Raw genomic sequence first — 16,673 nt, 5'->3', positions numbered from 1 at the left:
CATATGAAAGCTCAGATGATGATGAGAATGAACGAGCAGTTATGGCCATGGGAGAATCTGATGAAGAAACTGAGGTAAGCATACTTCATCTCAAAGACAAGATTAAAATTTTGTTTAAAGAATGGTTATCTGAGTTACTACTAGAACTAATTGATGAATCTGAGGATGTAAATAACGAAAAGGAACAACTGTCTAATGAATGTGTGATTTTGAAGGCTAAGTACAAAAACCTGAAACTTAGGTTAGTGAAACTGTAAGTGAAAATACTGTCTTTAAGAACCATGTTCATGCACTTGACTCAACCGTCCTAGACCTTAGATATGAAAATCTAAAATTGAAACTAGGAATATGCAAAAAGACAGTTGGTCACACACAACTCACTTTAGAAGAAAATGTAGGAAAAATGAAAGATGAGTTGTACAAGAAAGATGAACATGTAAGAATTCTAAAGGAGGATCTAAGCAAGTTCAAGCATGAGCTAGATAGAACTTGTAAATGGAACAGGTCCCCTGATGTACTTTCATGGCTACAAGAACACCATAGTAGCAACAGAAGAGGACTTGGCTTTGGGAACCCTGCACCTAAGTGGGATCCCAAAAAAAAGTATCTCACACTTCCTGAGAATAAGATTTGCACATACTGTGGTAACACTAGTCACTATAAAAGTGAATGCACTGCAAAAGAAAAGGTAAAACAAAAGAACAAAGATTTTGTTCAAGAGAAAAATAGGGTGCCAAGTTGGGCTAAAAAGAATTTGATTTACCTTTTTGCCTATAGAAAGGGACCCAAACTAGTTTGGGTTCCTAAGTCTAACCCTTGATTTCCTTTTGTAGGTCCAAGTGAAGGGAAGCGGCCAAATATGGTACATGGATAGTGGCTGCTCAAAGCATATGACAGAAAGCAAGAACCAGTTTCTTTCACTTGAGGACCTTAAAGGAGGTAATGTCTCCTTTGGAAATGGGAAGAAATGTGAGATCATTGGGGTTGGAAAGGTAGGTAAGACTGATTCACTCTATTGAGAATATCTACTTAATAGATGGACTGAAGTAGAATCTAATAAGTGTATCATAACTGTATGATAGAGGTAACATGGTAGCATTCACCTCTACAAAATGCTTTGTGATTAATCCGACAAGATAGTTTTACAGGGAAAAAGAGTGAACAACATATATGTTGTGGATCTGTCCACACTTTCAGATAATAAACTCACTTGCTTAAGTGTGTTGGATAATGATCCCCTCCTTTGGCACAAGAGACTTGGACATCCAGTCTAAGTCAACTCAACAAACTAGTTTCCAAGGACTTGATGATAGGGCTTCCTAACATTAAGTTCAAGGAAGATAAAGTTTGTGAGGCTTGTGCAAGGGGAAGCAGGTAAGATCCTCTTTCAAAAGCAAGAAAATGGTAAGCACCACCAAGACGATGGAATTGGTCCATATGGATCTTTGTGGTCCAATGAGAACACTGAGCAGGGGTGGTAAGAGATATGTTACGGTGCTTGCTGATGATTACTCTAGGTTTACTTAGACATTGTTTTTAACATATAAAGACGAAGCATTTGATACATTCACTTCTTTTGTTAGAAAAACTCAGAAACAACTAGGTAATCAACTTGCATCAATTAGGTCTGATCATGGTACTGAATTTGAAAATGCTAAATTTGCTTAATTTTATGATGAGCATGGCATAAATCATAATTTTTCTACTCCTAGGACTCCATAACAAAATGGAGTAGTTGAAAGAAAGAATAGGACATTGGAAGAAATGGCTAGGACTATGCTTCTTTCTAGTAAATTGCCCCATAGTTTCTGGGCAGAAGTTGTGAACACTGCATGCTACATTATAAATAGGTACATGACTAGACCTCTTGTTGAGAAGACTCCCTATGAGTTACTTAAAGGGAGAAAACCAAATATATCCCATCTTAGGGCATTTGGATGCAAGTGATTTGTGCACAATAATGGTAAAGACTCCCTAGGTAAGTTTGATCTCAGAAGTGATGAGGGAGTATTCTAGGGATATTCTTCACATAGTAAAGCTTATAAGATTTATAACAAAAGAACTATGTGTGTAGAAGAAAATGTACATGTGGTTTTTGACGAAACTAACATTCTTTCTGATAGGAAGGAACATGATGATGAAGCAATTGGGCTGGTAAGAAACTCAATTGAAATCACAGCCCAGACTGAAGCTGCACCAGAGGAAGGAACATGTGATGGAACAGGTCCTTCCACCCAGGGCAACCTGACATGGGGAACTGAACAAAGAGGAACTGATCCTCAAACCTCGAGGGAACCTATCCATGAACCTTTTCCTCAACAACAAAATATTGAAGGAACATCTAAGGAAAACCAGTTGGTTGTGAAACCTTACAAGTATCAAAGTCCTCATCCAATTGAGAACATAATTACTGATCCAACCTCTGGAATCAAAACCAGATCTTCTTTGAAGAATCTTTGAGATTTTGATGTTTTTTATCTCTTATTTAACCTAAAAATGTTCCTGAGTCTTTGTAGGATACAGACTGGGTGAATGCAATATAAGATGAACTCAACCAATTTGAAAGAAGTCAAGTTTGGCATCTAGTACCAAGACCCAATGACAGATCAGTAATTTGCACAAAATGGGTCTTCAAAATCAAACTTGACAAAGATGGAACAATTACAAGGAACAAGGCAAGATTGGTGTTTCAAAGATATAGTCAAGAGGAGGGCATAGACTATGATGAGACTTTTGCTCCAGTTGCAAGATTGGAAGCAATTAGACTCCTTATAGCCTTTGCTACTTACATGGAATTCACTCTCCATTAGATGGATGTCAAGAGTTCCTTCCTCAATGGCTATCTAAAGGAGGAAGTGTTTGTCAAGAAACCTCCGGGCTTTGAAAGCAAGGAATGTTCTGATCATGTGTACAAGCTTGACAAGGCACTTTATGGGTTCAAGCAGGCTCCAAGAGCATGATATGAAAGATTATCAAAATTCTTGCTTGAGCATAGCTACAAGAGAGGTAAAATTGACAATACTTTATTATCTCTTGGTAGTTCAGATATATGTTGATGATATAATCTTTGGAGCAACTACTGATAAGTTAAGTAAAGAATTTGCTAAACTAATGGGAAATAAATTTGAAATGAGTATGATGGGTGAGCTTAATTTATTTTTAGGCTTATAAATTAAATAAAATTCAAATGGAACTATGATACATCAGCAGAAGTATGTAAAAGTTTTGCTTAAAAGGTTTAAAATGGAAGATTCCAAAGAAATTGACACTCCTATAGCAACAACCACAAAATTGGATGTAGATGAACCTTATCAAAAGTTGTATAGGGGAATGATTGGCTCTTTGTTATATCTCACTGATAGCAGACCTGACATTATTTTCAGTGTAGGCCTTTGTGCTAGATTTCAAGCAAATCCAAAGGAGTCTCACTTGACTGCTGTCAAAAGGATCTTGAGATACCTAAAAGGCACCACTGACCTTTGTCTATGGTATCCAAAAGGTAGTAATTTCAACTTAGTGGGATATGCTGATGCTGATTATGCATGTTTTCTCGTGGATAGAAAAAGCACCTCAGGTATGGCACATTTTCTTGTCTCATATCTTGTGTCTTGGGCCACCAAAAAGCAAAATTCTGCGGCTTTATCTACTACTGAAGTTGAGTATCTTGTTGTTGCCTCGTGTTGTGCTCAATTGTTGTGGATCAAACAACAATTAATGCATTTTGAAATTGATGTAGGTTGTATCCCCATCTTTTATGATAATACTAGTGCAATTAGTATGACCAAGAACCCGGTTCATCACAAAAGAACTAAGCACATAGATGTTAGGCATCACTTTTTGAGGGATAACTATAAAAAAGGTTTGATCATTGTAGAATTTTGTACTACTGACAAGCAAATAGCTGACATTTACACAAAAGCTCTAAGTAGAGATCACTTTGAAAGGAACATGTTAGAATTAGGGATGATTAAGATCACCTAAAAGGAACCAGTTCTAACTCAAAAATTATTTAGATAATTTGTGGATTCTATACATAATTAGATTAGATTTTGCTTAGTCTCATGCTTTTACTAGTATACTCTTGTGCCATGTGCTAAAATATCTCATTAATCTCTAATGATATTATCTTTATTCTCTTGGAAAATTCAGACTTACACAAGAGATTTCTCAGTGAAGAACCCGATTCATCAAGATTACTTGGTACGTACTCTCCACTCTGCATATTTTGAAATAAGTATATTTGGATTATGATCAAAAAGAGAGTCCTATTTAATCCTAACCTCTCTTGAGCTTATCCGTTACAAAATGAACCAGTTTTACCCAAAGAGAGTCCCAAAACGCAATAAGTGCCTAGATTCTAGGGAGAGTCTTCAACGTCCTTTCAAACTGACTCCCAGTTTGATTAGACTTCTAAGCTTCTGAAAAAGCTGTCGTTACCCAATTAAACTCTCCCTCTTTAAATTTTATTTGGACTTACCCATTTCTCTACTTCTAAACTACTCTGCCGTCAAACAACTCTCACAATCTTCTCTCATATTTTCTAAAGCACTCATACAAACACAACAATGGCAAACCCTTCTGAGAATCCCTCATCACCACCCAAGAAAACTATACCTACACCATCTATCACACCTTCACCCACACCCAGCTCTAAGAAAGGAAGGTTCAAGATGATTGCTTGCAAGGTAGTCGCTGGAGAAGAACAATCAAGAAAATCAATGAGCAGTTAAAAGCAAGTCGGGCTGAAGGGTACAATGATTACAAAAAGCTCAAATGGCCAAGCCTAGAGAACCTCCCTACCTCCCTTGCCATTACAAGGAAGTTTGCTGACAATGAGTTAGAGCTAGAGGCCAAGGCTGTATACAAACGTGAGATGAAGCCACCATATAAAGTGTTGGTTGAGTTTGTTAATAAGGTTGTGCTGCCCAAACACGAAAGAATGCACATTGCCACATTCATGGACCTGGTCCTTATGGAATGTCTGGATAGTGGGAGGCAAATAAATTAGCCTGGGTTTATCATCCAGCTTCTTGATAGGGTTCTAACTGGCTTCAAAACTCATGCCATACCCTATGGTTTCATTCTCACGGTTGTACTTGCTCACTTCAAGGTACCTCTCAAGTAATGGAAAGTTAGTAATAGCAAGGATCACTTTGGGGCAAACACTTTGACTGCATGTGACTATGAAGTCCACACTACTCCCAAAGAAACTGGTTCATCCATGAAGGTACCTGTGAACAGCAAAGTGCGAGCTTTGATACAAGAGAGTGGGGCTAAGGATGCTGAGATTGAGAGGCAGAAGTAGAAACTGAGAGTGATGGTCTCAAGGTTGAGCTTGCAAAGGAGAAGGAGAAGAATGAAGTTAAACCTACTTCAGGCCAGAAACCAAGAACATGATCCTTCCCAGCCTTGAAACCTTCCTAGCCTTGTTAGACAAACCAGTGACCGGATGGGATTTCTTTTTGTTTCTTTTTGCTCATGATCGAATATCTTTATTTTTCTTTATGTTTTGTGGATGACTAGTATCAATGTTAATCAAAAGTTGTTATGCTCTAACTATTTGTTGATGCTTCTTAGATAGCTAATATCATTAGAACGATATATGATACTTGACTCCATGATTGCATTTGAAGTAGCCCCAGTGGCCATGAGTAATATCAATTAAAATCTGATTATCTAACATAATTATGCAACTTTTCGATGATACTAAAAGGGGGAAGATAGGTTGTGCTTTTTACTTTGAACTGTGATGTTTATAACCTAATGAACCTGGTCCTTGATGATTTGTGACTTTAAAATGGAAAGTGTTCTAACATTGTGTTGAGCCCTATTTTAATTCAGCTCAACATTGTGTTGATGTTGAGCTGAATTAAAACAGGGCTTATTCTTATGAAAAGCATAGAGTTTGTCATTATCAAAAAGAGGGGAATGTGTTGGCCTAAGTGAAGTTTGTTTTGATGAATGACAAAGGAACTCAAGCATGAACCAGGTCCAGACACTGTGTACACAGACACGGGAAGATTCAAGCACAAGGCATACAAGTGAAGGAGATAAGCTTAAGTGGTTATACCTGATATCTCCCAAACAAAAAGTTTGCATAAGTGATAAGGAGAAGGACTCCTTACTCTAAAAGAACTCTATCCTAGATAAGAGAGGAGTTGGAAGTTAAAAATAACTAGAACGCTTCTTCTAACATTGTGTTGATGTTGAGCTGAGTTGAAACATGGCTTATGCATATGAAAAGCATAGAGTTTGTCATCATCAAAAAGGGGGAATTTGTTGGCCCAAGTAAAGTTTGTTTTGATGATTGACAAAGAAACTCAAGTATGAACCAAGTCCATACACAGTGTACACAGACACTGGCAGCTTCAAGTACAAGGCATACAAGTGAAGGAGATAAGCTTAAGTGGTTATATATTATATCTCCTGAACAAAAAAGTTGCATAAGTGATAAGAGAAGGAGTCCTTACTCTAAGAGAACTCCATCCTAGATAAGGGAGGAGTAAGAAGTTGAAGATAACTAGAACTCTTCCACCAAGGAAGAGTAAAGCATTAGAACTCTAGTTATTTCCTATTATACTAACTCTATATATTGTAGGATGTTCTCATTTTACAGGTACGTATAAATGCTAAAGTTAAACGTGAGTTGAGAGAAAAATAGCAAGGCATTTTGCAAGCAATTCTTGTGTGATTCAAGTGTGCGAACCTGAAGCTACATGAACCAGATAGAAGAACCAGTTTCAAGTGCCTGTCTTTTATTCTAGTTTCATTGTAGTAGGACTTTTGAGTTGTACCTTTCAGCTTTATCTAGAAGCAATTGTACTAGTTACTCTGAGTGTTGTATTCAAGTTAAAGTTAACTTGAAGTTGTCGCAACAGCGAGAGGCTGGTTGTCACAAAGGGTTAGAGGTAATCCTTAGGTTTACAAAGAGTTTTATAAATACTATTTTTGGCTCAGTGATTTAGTGAAGTGTTGGGAAAAATCCTACTAGGTAGTAGGTCGTGATTTTTTTTACCTTTTGAGCCAGGTGTTTTCCACGTAAAAATACTTATGTTCTTTACTTTTCGCATTTATTATTCCGCAACAGTAGTATAAGGAACACATTGAAGAATAAAATTCTTCTATAATCTGTCTACACAAAATATCTGATACCACATAATCATCCCCCCCCCTCCCCCTCTTGTGTGGTATTGAAGTACAAAACATCAATCAAATTGCTCCATAGATTCCTCGCAAACACACATTGGACAAATAGATGTTCACAAGTTTCATCAGCACTTTGACAGAAAACACACATCAATGTCATAGTTAATCCCCATTTAACCAGCCTATCGTAGGTTAGTAGTCTTCTCTGCAATTGAAGCCACATAGTGAATCTTGCCTTTGGTCTAGCAGCATTCTAGAAGACTAGACATTTCCATGGAACTCTTGGATATTGGTGCAGCAGTTGAAGATATATGCTCCTTATTAAGTTTCTTCTAGGAGTAGGATTATACTGAACTTGCTCTAGTATTCTCCTAGCATCAATGATTTGTCTAACTATCCAACATGCTTTATTTGGCACTGACATCTCATTCAGTTGTTGTTCTTTAACGTAATAGGAGTGAATCCATCTGACCCATAAGTCATTGTTGTTCTTTCTAGTTATTGCATAGTACTCTTCTCCATGCCCAACAGTTGATCTGTGTACTATTGTGAGATTTTCTGTTGGATTTCCACTAAGTCATTCCTAGCTTTCTCAATCTTCTAAGTAATGCCTTTGAATTCCTCATGGTTTAACTTCCTTAGAATTGGTTTCAGTGCCTTCAATTTTAGCCAAATGTCTTTCAATTGGCCAGTGATTGAGACCAAACTTTCTTCACAGAGTCAAGGAAGCTTTCATACTCTGTCCATATGTTAAAAAATATAAAAAGGCTTTGACCATTGATTCGAGTAAAGATTCAATATCATAGGAGCATGGTCAGAGATGCCATGTGCATCATATTCAGTGGTTACTTGCCCCCATTGCATCATCAATCCATAGTTACCAAAGGCTCTATCTAACCTACTGCAGATTCTATCATCCCCATGTTGCTGATTAGTCTAGGTGTAATACTCTCCTCTCCAATTCAATTCATTCAATAGTAGAGCATGCACACACTCAGATAAGCATTATATTTCAGCATAACTAACAGGATTTCCAATTAACATATCATTGGAATACAACAATGCATTAAAATCCCCACATACTAGCCATAGTGAATTGATTCCTTGTGCTATTTGATAAGTGGGGATTTTGACTACTTATTAGTGTCTTTTAGCTTTTGTTTTAGTCTAAAAGCATTGAATTGTGTTCCCGAAACTAATGAAATTATACAAAATTGCAGGAATGCTGGAAATTGGGCTCCCGAGATAAAATCCGACTCAAAAAGGAGCAATCCAAGCACAAGGCAATAAAAGGCACAAAAGCACATAATGTGCGGTCCGCAGAAGGAATTCTGCGGCCGCAAAAGAAATTGCAGATAGCAGAATTCCATCTGCGGCCGCAAAAAAAGAAGGAAAAATTAGCAGACATTTGTGCGGATTGCGGACCACACATGAATTGTGTGACCGCAAAGCTGGGCTAAGAGTCGAATATCAGAGAATATGCAAAAAGATAAAGTCCAGAGCCTCAGTGAATTGCGGACCGCAAAAGATTTGTGCGGCTGCAGAAGATTGCCTTACGACCATAATCCTAATATTGCGGACCACAGAAGAGCTGCCTTGCGGCCGCAATGCAGAAATGTGCGGCCGCAAAACTCCAGTTCATGCCAGATGAATAAATCTGCGGACCGCACATGGAATTGTGCGGCCGCAGAACCTCGCGAGGGGTATTTTTATCCGAGATATTCAGCCTTGTATAAATAGACAAGTTTCACAAAATTAGGTAACGTTTGAACTTCTGAAATTGTTGTACCCATTTTTCTTTGCTATTTTTGGAAGTTTTACTTTGCTTTGGTGTATTTACAATAGATTTAATCATTTTTTAGCTTCTATTATCAGTTTAATTAGTTGTTCTTCTCTATTTTCTTCAAACCCAATTATGAGTAGCTAGATTTATACTAGGGTTGTGACCCAACCCTAGTGTGTAAACCTTATGGGTATCTAATTTAGTACTTGTTTATGATTGGGTATTTATTATTTAGCTTAGTTCATGCTTTAATTGTGGAATTAATGGTTGCAAATATTAGTTCATGCCTATTTGACTTAGTCTGTACTTGAGGAAAAGAGACTTAGTCTAGGATAACTTAGCTAACAAGGAATTGGGTCAATTAAGAGATTGATTAACCCAATTAAAAGGTTCAACCTAGAGATAGTAATAACCCGACTTGAGCTCTTATCAACTGTTTTGAGTGATACCCATTTGGTTTTGAGAAAGTCAAATCTGGCAAAATCACTCTATGACCGAGAGATACTAACTGGGTAAATTAGAGTTGATAGCTATAATACACCCCAATCAACGAAACAAGCATTAAAGTCTTTATCCCGTTAGGCAAATACGTAGGTAATGGTCACAACCCTAGGCTTTTTATCCATTTGGAATAACCTTAAAAATAATTTACTTTAGTCTTCTTCCTTTAATTTGCAATCAATAGAGTAAAATTAGAAATAGAAAATAAATCTTTGAGTGGAAGTGCAATTTAGATAATTCAATCACTCACAGTGAAATATATACCCCTAACTCCCATCTTAGCTCCATGTGAATTCGACCCCGACTCTTAATTGGGTTTCTATTATTGCAAACGACCGTTTTATACCTCTTTTGAGGTGTGTCTTGGACGTAAATAATTTTTGGTGCCGTTGTCGGGGAGTTAAAAAAATGGTGTTAGCTATATATTTGAGTGTGTTTTTGGAGTATCTTGTGTTTCTTCCATGTTACTAACTTGTTTCAGAAATCTTAGGTACAACCATGGCAAACAATGAGCTCGGAAATATTGCTTTGGGGGATGTGGACGTTGAGGATGAGCAATTTGATGAGGTTTCTCTTGAACCTCAAGCCAATAGAAGAGGCCGAGTGCCTCATGACAATATCCTCGTTTCACCCCCACCTCCACCACGAGTGGCACCACATCGGGTGTTACCCGATGAAGGATATGCAAGTGCATTAGTCCTTCCCTGTATTAGGGCGGGAAACTTTCAAATCACCAATGTGATGCTCACTTTGCTAGAGCAACGAGATTTCTTCACCAGTGCTCCAAGTCAAAATGCACACAAACATTTGAAGGGGTTTGTGGACACTTGTTGGGGGAGCAAATAAACAAATATCTCCGAGGATGTATTGAGGCTAAGGCTTTTCCCTTCTCTCTATGGGGAAAAGCTTTAGATTGGTTGGAACGTTTGTCGAACCATTCCATTCACACTTGGGATGAGTTGGAGGAAAAGTTTATTTCTAAGTTCTTCTCTCCGGGGCAGATGGCTACACTTCAGGATGGGATTTTGACATTCAAGCAAGAGCCAAGTGAACCATTAAACGAGATATGGGAACGCTATAGAACCATGGTTAAGGAATGTCCCAACAACGATATGACGGAGAATATGATTCACAAACTTTCTATTGTGGGATCAACATAACCAACCAATGTGTAGTGAATCAACTTGCCGGTGGGAACTTCATGACTATTCCTTATGCGGAGGCGAGTGATATTTTAGATGAAATGACCCAAACATCATCGGCATGGATCTCCCGGGCTAATGTTCCACAAGTTGATCCCAACGTGATCCACCTTCACAAAGAGTTGCATGACCATGGTTAAGCCATTGCCGAATTGACTACCACCATGAATCAATTAGCAAAGGCTTAACTTCAACAAGTGCAAAATCCTAAGCAAGTCAATGCCATGGAGGGGGTGAACATGATGGTGAACAAAAGGAGAACCAAGGGTCCACAAGTGAAATATCGAGTGGAAATTTTTGTGCAAGAGGAAAGTGGTTTTGATCAAGATGATTCTTACAATGACCAAGAAGAGGAGGTGCAATATGTGAACAACTTTTAAGGGCAACGAACCAACTTCCAAGGCCCAAATCAACAACAATGGCGACCTCAAAACAATAAAGGCAATTGGAATTCTAACAACCAAGGAAATTTGAGTGTTGACAACAATCAAGGAAATTGGAACAGAAATAATCAAGGAAATTGAGGGGGGGGTAACAATCAAGGTGGATGGAACCATAACCAAGGCAATCGGGGTTCGGGTTTTCAAAGGCCCCTGATGTATCAACAACCGAACAACCTACCTCTGTATCCTTCCCATGGTCCTAGTTCTTTAACCAATGAGATGGGGCGTATTGAAAACATGTTCAAGCAAATGATGGAAAAGAATGTTGATTCGGATGCCCAACTTGCCTCACGCAACACATCGATCCGCAACTTAGAAGTTCAAATGGGGCAAATCTCTCAAGATCTAAATTCTCGTCCTAATAGGGCACTACCAAGTAACACGGTGGTAAACCCAAAGGGTGGGAACAACACGGGACATGCCTTGGCCGTTACTACAAGAAGTGGAAGATATGGGAATGCACCCACCTCAAGTAAAAAAGCAACTTGTGGATGATGAGCAAGTGGTACAAGAAGAAGAGGTCTCGAACAATGTGGTGCATGCAAATGATGAAGTTCGGACTGATATTGATGATAGTGTGGAAGAGACTCAAGAGGAGGTGAACCCGTCTAGGGATCACATTATTGACATACCGGAGCCAATAGTGCAACAGGATAAGGCATTATTGCCTAAGCCTACACCTCCATACCCTCAAAGGCTTGCCAAACAAAATGGCGAGAATCAATTCAAAAAGTTCATTCAAATGATGAAGAGTCTCTCAATCAATGTGCCATTAGTTGAAGCTTTGGAACAAATGCCCGATTATGCAAAGTTTATGAAGGATCTTGTGACAAAGAAGAGGTCAATGAATTTTGAAACTATCAAAGTCACTCATCAAGTGAGTGCAATTGTGCATTCAATGGCTCCTAAGTTGGAAGATCCTGGTGCTTTCACGATTCCTTGTACAATTGGAAGTGCCGAGTTTGCTAAAGCTCTTTGTGATATTGGGGCAATTATCAATTTGATGCCCTATTCCATTTTCAAGACCTTGGAAATTGGGCAACCAAGACCCACCTCTATGAGATTTCAAATGGCCGATCGTACCATGAAGAGACCTTTAGGAGTAATTGAAGATGTCTTGGTTCGTGTTGATAAATTCATTCTTCCGGCGGATTTTTTTCATTCTAGATTGTGAAGTTTATTATGAGGTACCGATTATTATTGGAAGACCTTTCCTTGCTACGGGGAAGGCTCTTTGTGATGTTGAAGTCGGAGTACTCACTTTTCGGGTGGGTGATGAAAAAGTGGTATTCCGTATGGGCAAGTCCATGCGACAGCCAAATATCAACGAGGTGTGACCGATGTTATTGTTGATGATACAAGTGCCACGATCAATGTTGGTGATATGTTGGAGGTCGTCTTGCTCAACTTTGATGATGACAAGATGGATGACTTCATGGAATGTGTGAACTCTTTGCAAGGAATGGGGTCGTACAATTATGCACCCCGAAAATTATCTTTGGATCTTGAAAATAGGAAAACTCATCCTACAAAGCCTTCCATTTAAGAGCATCCCATCTTGGAGTTGAAGCCATTGCCTTCGCATCTTCGGTATGAATTTCTTGGCCCTTGTTCTACTTTACCGATTATTCTTTCCTCTTGTTTGACTAACGTGCAGGTAGATTCTATGTTGGATGTGCTACATAAGAGGGAGAAGGATATTAGGTAGATATTGGCGGATATTCGAGGGATAAGCCCTGCATTTTGCATGCATAAGATCAACTTGGAGGAAGGCGCTAGACCATTTATTGAACATAAAAAGAGACTCAATGAGGCTATGCAAGAAGTTATCAAAAGGAGATTATCAAGTGGTTGGATACCGGAGTTATCTACCCCATTTTCGATAGTTCGTGAACTTCTCCGGTTCAATGTGTCCCAAAGGAGCGGGGCATGACGGTGGTCACCAATGACAAGAATGAATTGATTCCTACAAGAACGGTGATCGGTTGGATAGTGTGTATGGACTATCGCAAGCTCAACAAAGTCACAAGGAAGGATCATTTTCCACTTCCCTTCCTAGACCAAATGCTTGATAGGTTGGCCGGCCATGCTTTATATTGCTTTCTTGATGGGTATTCAGGCTACAAGAAAATCCTTATTGCTCCTGAGGATCAAGAGAAAACAACCTTTACATGTCCCTAATGTACTTTCTCCTTCAAGCGGATGCTATTTGGTTTGTGTAATGCACCAGCGACTTTTCAAAGGTGTATGATGGATATCTTCACGGACATGGTAGAGTACTACCTTGAAGTTTTCATGGATGACTTCTCGGTGGTTGGGGATTAATTTGATGACTATCTTGCAAATTTAGATAAAGTGTTGGCAAGATGTGAAGAAACGAATTTGGTGCTCAATTGGGAGAAGTGTCATTTCATGGTCGAGGAAGGCATTGTCCTTGGCCACAAAATCTCAAAGAATGGAATTTAAATTGACAAGGCAAAGATAGAGGTGATTTCTAAACTTTCACATCCAAGTTCGGTGAAGGGTATGCGGAGTTTCTTAGGCCATGCGGGGTTTTACCAGTGCTTCATCAAAGACTTCTCTAAGGTGGTGAACCCATTGTGCAAGCTCCTCGAGAAAGATGCTAAGTTTAACTTCAATGATGACTGCATGAGAGCTTTTGAATTGCTAAAGTTCAAGTTGACAACTACTCCCAACATCACCACTCCAAATTGGAGTGTCCCTTTTGAACTTATGTGTGATGCAAGTGACATAGCGGTTGGGGCAATTTTTGGTCAATGCATCAACAAGATTTTTCATCCAGTCTACTATGTTAGCAAGACCATAAATAGTGCCCAAGTCAACTACACCATTACGAAGAAAGAGCTCCTTGCCATTGTGTTGGTAATTGAGAATTTTCGCCCGTGCTTGATGGGTGCCAAGTTCATTGTCCATACAGATCATGCGGCACTTCATTATCTAATGAGCAAGAAAGATTCCAAAGCTCGGTTGATGAGATGAGTGCTTTTGTTTCAAGAATTTGATATTGACATCCAAGATAGAAAAGGAAGTAAAAACCAAGTGGCGGACCACTTGTCTCATTTGGAGGAGGGGAGGCCGCATGATGGCCTTGAAATCAATGACTCATTCCCCGATGAGCAACTCTTCACCATTTCAATGAAGGAGGTGCCATGGTTCACGGATCTAGCAAATTTTCTTGTGTGTGGTATCATCCCGGATGAGTTCTTTTCAAACCAAAAGAAGAAGCTCAAATGGGATTGTCAAGATTATTATTGGGATGAACCATACCTTTTCCGGATTTGTAGGGATGGGGTGATTAGAAGATGTGTACCGGAAGAAGATCAATGTGAAATTCTTGGGGCTTGTTATTCTTCGCCATTTGGTGGTCGTCATGGTGGAGCAAGAACGGCGGCAAAATTGCTAAGTTGTGGTTTCTATTGGCCCACTCTTTACAAGGATGCTAGTGAAAAGAAGTGATGAATGTCAACGGGCTGGTGGAATCTCGAAAAAAAATGAAATACCTCTCACTACCATTTTGGAGATTGATATTTTTGTATGTGTGGGTTATTGACTTCATGGGTCCTTTTGTGAGTTTTTGTGGAAACACCTATATCTTGGTCGCGGTGGATTATGTGTCCAAATGGGTGGAGGCCATTGCTCAACTCAATAATGAAGCGAGACGTGTGGTGGGCGTTCTTGAAGAAGAATATTTTCACAAGGTTTGGTACTCTGCGGGCTATTATAAGCGATGGTGGGTCACATTTTTGCAACAAGGTCTTTGACACTTTACTTAGCAAGTATGGTGTTACTCATAAAGTCAGGACTCCCTATCATCCACAAGCTAGCGGTCAAGTAGAAGTCTCCAACCGGGAGATAAAGAGTATTTTGTCCAAAATACTGAATGCTAACCGGACGGATTGGTCCAAGAAGCTTGATGATGCATTATGGGCTGATCAGACGGCTTACAAAATACCTATCGGAATGTCTCCATACCGGTTGGTGTTCGGCAAAGCTTGTCATCTTTCGGTGGAATTAGCACAAGGCCATGTAAGCTCTAAAGAAGTTGAATCTTGATTGGGATGTAGTTGCTAACTTGAGGGTTGTACATTTGAATGAATTGGATGAGTTCCAGTACCATGCTAATGCAAGTTTGTCCTTGTACAAAGAAAAAATGAAATATTTTCATGACAAATACATTTGGAACAAAGAGTTAAAGGTGGGAGATCTTGTGTTATTGTTTAACACAAGGTTGAGAATGTTTTCCGGGAAGTTAAAGTCTAAATTGAGTGGCCCTTTTAAAATTGTGGGTGTGACGCCTTTTGGTGCATTGGACTTGAAGAACAAAAATAATGAGGTATTCCGATTCAATGGTCACCGGGTGAAGCACTATTTGGGAAAAGTTGGAGATGGCCATGACATGGCGGTCATTCATTTCAATTGATGGTATTCTGCGTCGTGCAGCGACATTAAATCAGGCGCTTCTTGGGAGGCAACCCATGTTTCTTTTTTTCTTTTTTTATTTTCTTCTTTTGTAGTTAGGTGTTATTTTTTTGCTAACTTGATTCAAAGGGTGCTACAGGGATAAGTGTGCCTTATAGGAATGGTGGACAGAAAACTGGCTAAGTGTTGTAAGATTTGTATACCGCAGTTGAATTGTGCGGACCGCACATTTACAGTTGCTGCAGCAAAAGTGCTCTGCGGCCGCATAATTATCTTGCGGACCGCACAAGTGGAAGGTGGAATTTACCAACTCTCTGAAGTTTGTCTGTCAGAAAAAGGGTCGATCTGCGGCCGCAACAGGAAATTTACGGCTGCAACAAGGAATCTGCGGTCGCATACACAATTCTACGGACCCCAAACAAAAGTTGACTTAAGCTCCCAGGTAACAGAGTGCGGACCGCAACTTAAATTGTGAGACCTCACTCGCCCCTCTTTCCCTTAAGATCATCAACTGTATAAATAGAGAGCTAGGGCTACTGTTACACTTTTCTCTCTCTAAGCACAAAAGCTTGCACTATAGTGAAATCTCTTAGTAAATCATCTGCCCACATGCCCAACAATTGTGATCATTCATCCCTTTCACTCATTCACATATTGTATGCTTAAATTTCTTGTTAGAATTTTTCATTTTTTAGTTTAAATTATAGTTTTTTTATAGTAATTTTAGGCCATTTATCAGTAGAACTCAATTGTACAACCATGCGGGGATAAATCTACAGTGGGTTAACTAATACTTGCTTATTGGGGACTGGGTCAATGTATTTTCGTTCTTTTATGTTGTTGCCATGTCAAAATTTGCTCAAACATTGTAAAACCTAGTTAATCATATTGGACTATTTGTAGTTTTTGAATTCTGCGGCCGCAAGAAAATTGTGCAGTCCCAGAAGTTGATCTAGGGAAACACTAATTAGAAAGAATCTGTGGCTACAAGAAAATTGTGCGGACTGCAGAATTTCCATTGCCGCCGCAAAACAATCATTATACTGTCATCAAAGAGTCCACAAATTCCATTGCCGCTGCAAGGCTTCATCTGCAGCCGCAAGAAAATTATGCGGACCATAGATCCTTCCCTTCAAGCACACTGTATTTGTGACACTC

Source organism: Nicotiana tabacum, chromosome 24, assembly GCF_000715075.1.
Source record: "Nicotiana tabacum cultivar K326 chromosome 24, ASM71507v2, whole genome shotgun sequence".
Classification (NCBI taxonomy): Eukaryota; Viridiplantae; Streptophyta; class Magnoliopsida; order Solanales; family Solanaceae; genus Nicotiana; species Nicotiana tabacum.
This window is presented reverse-complemented; position numbering follows the sequence as displayed.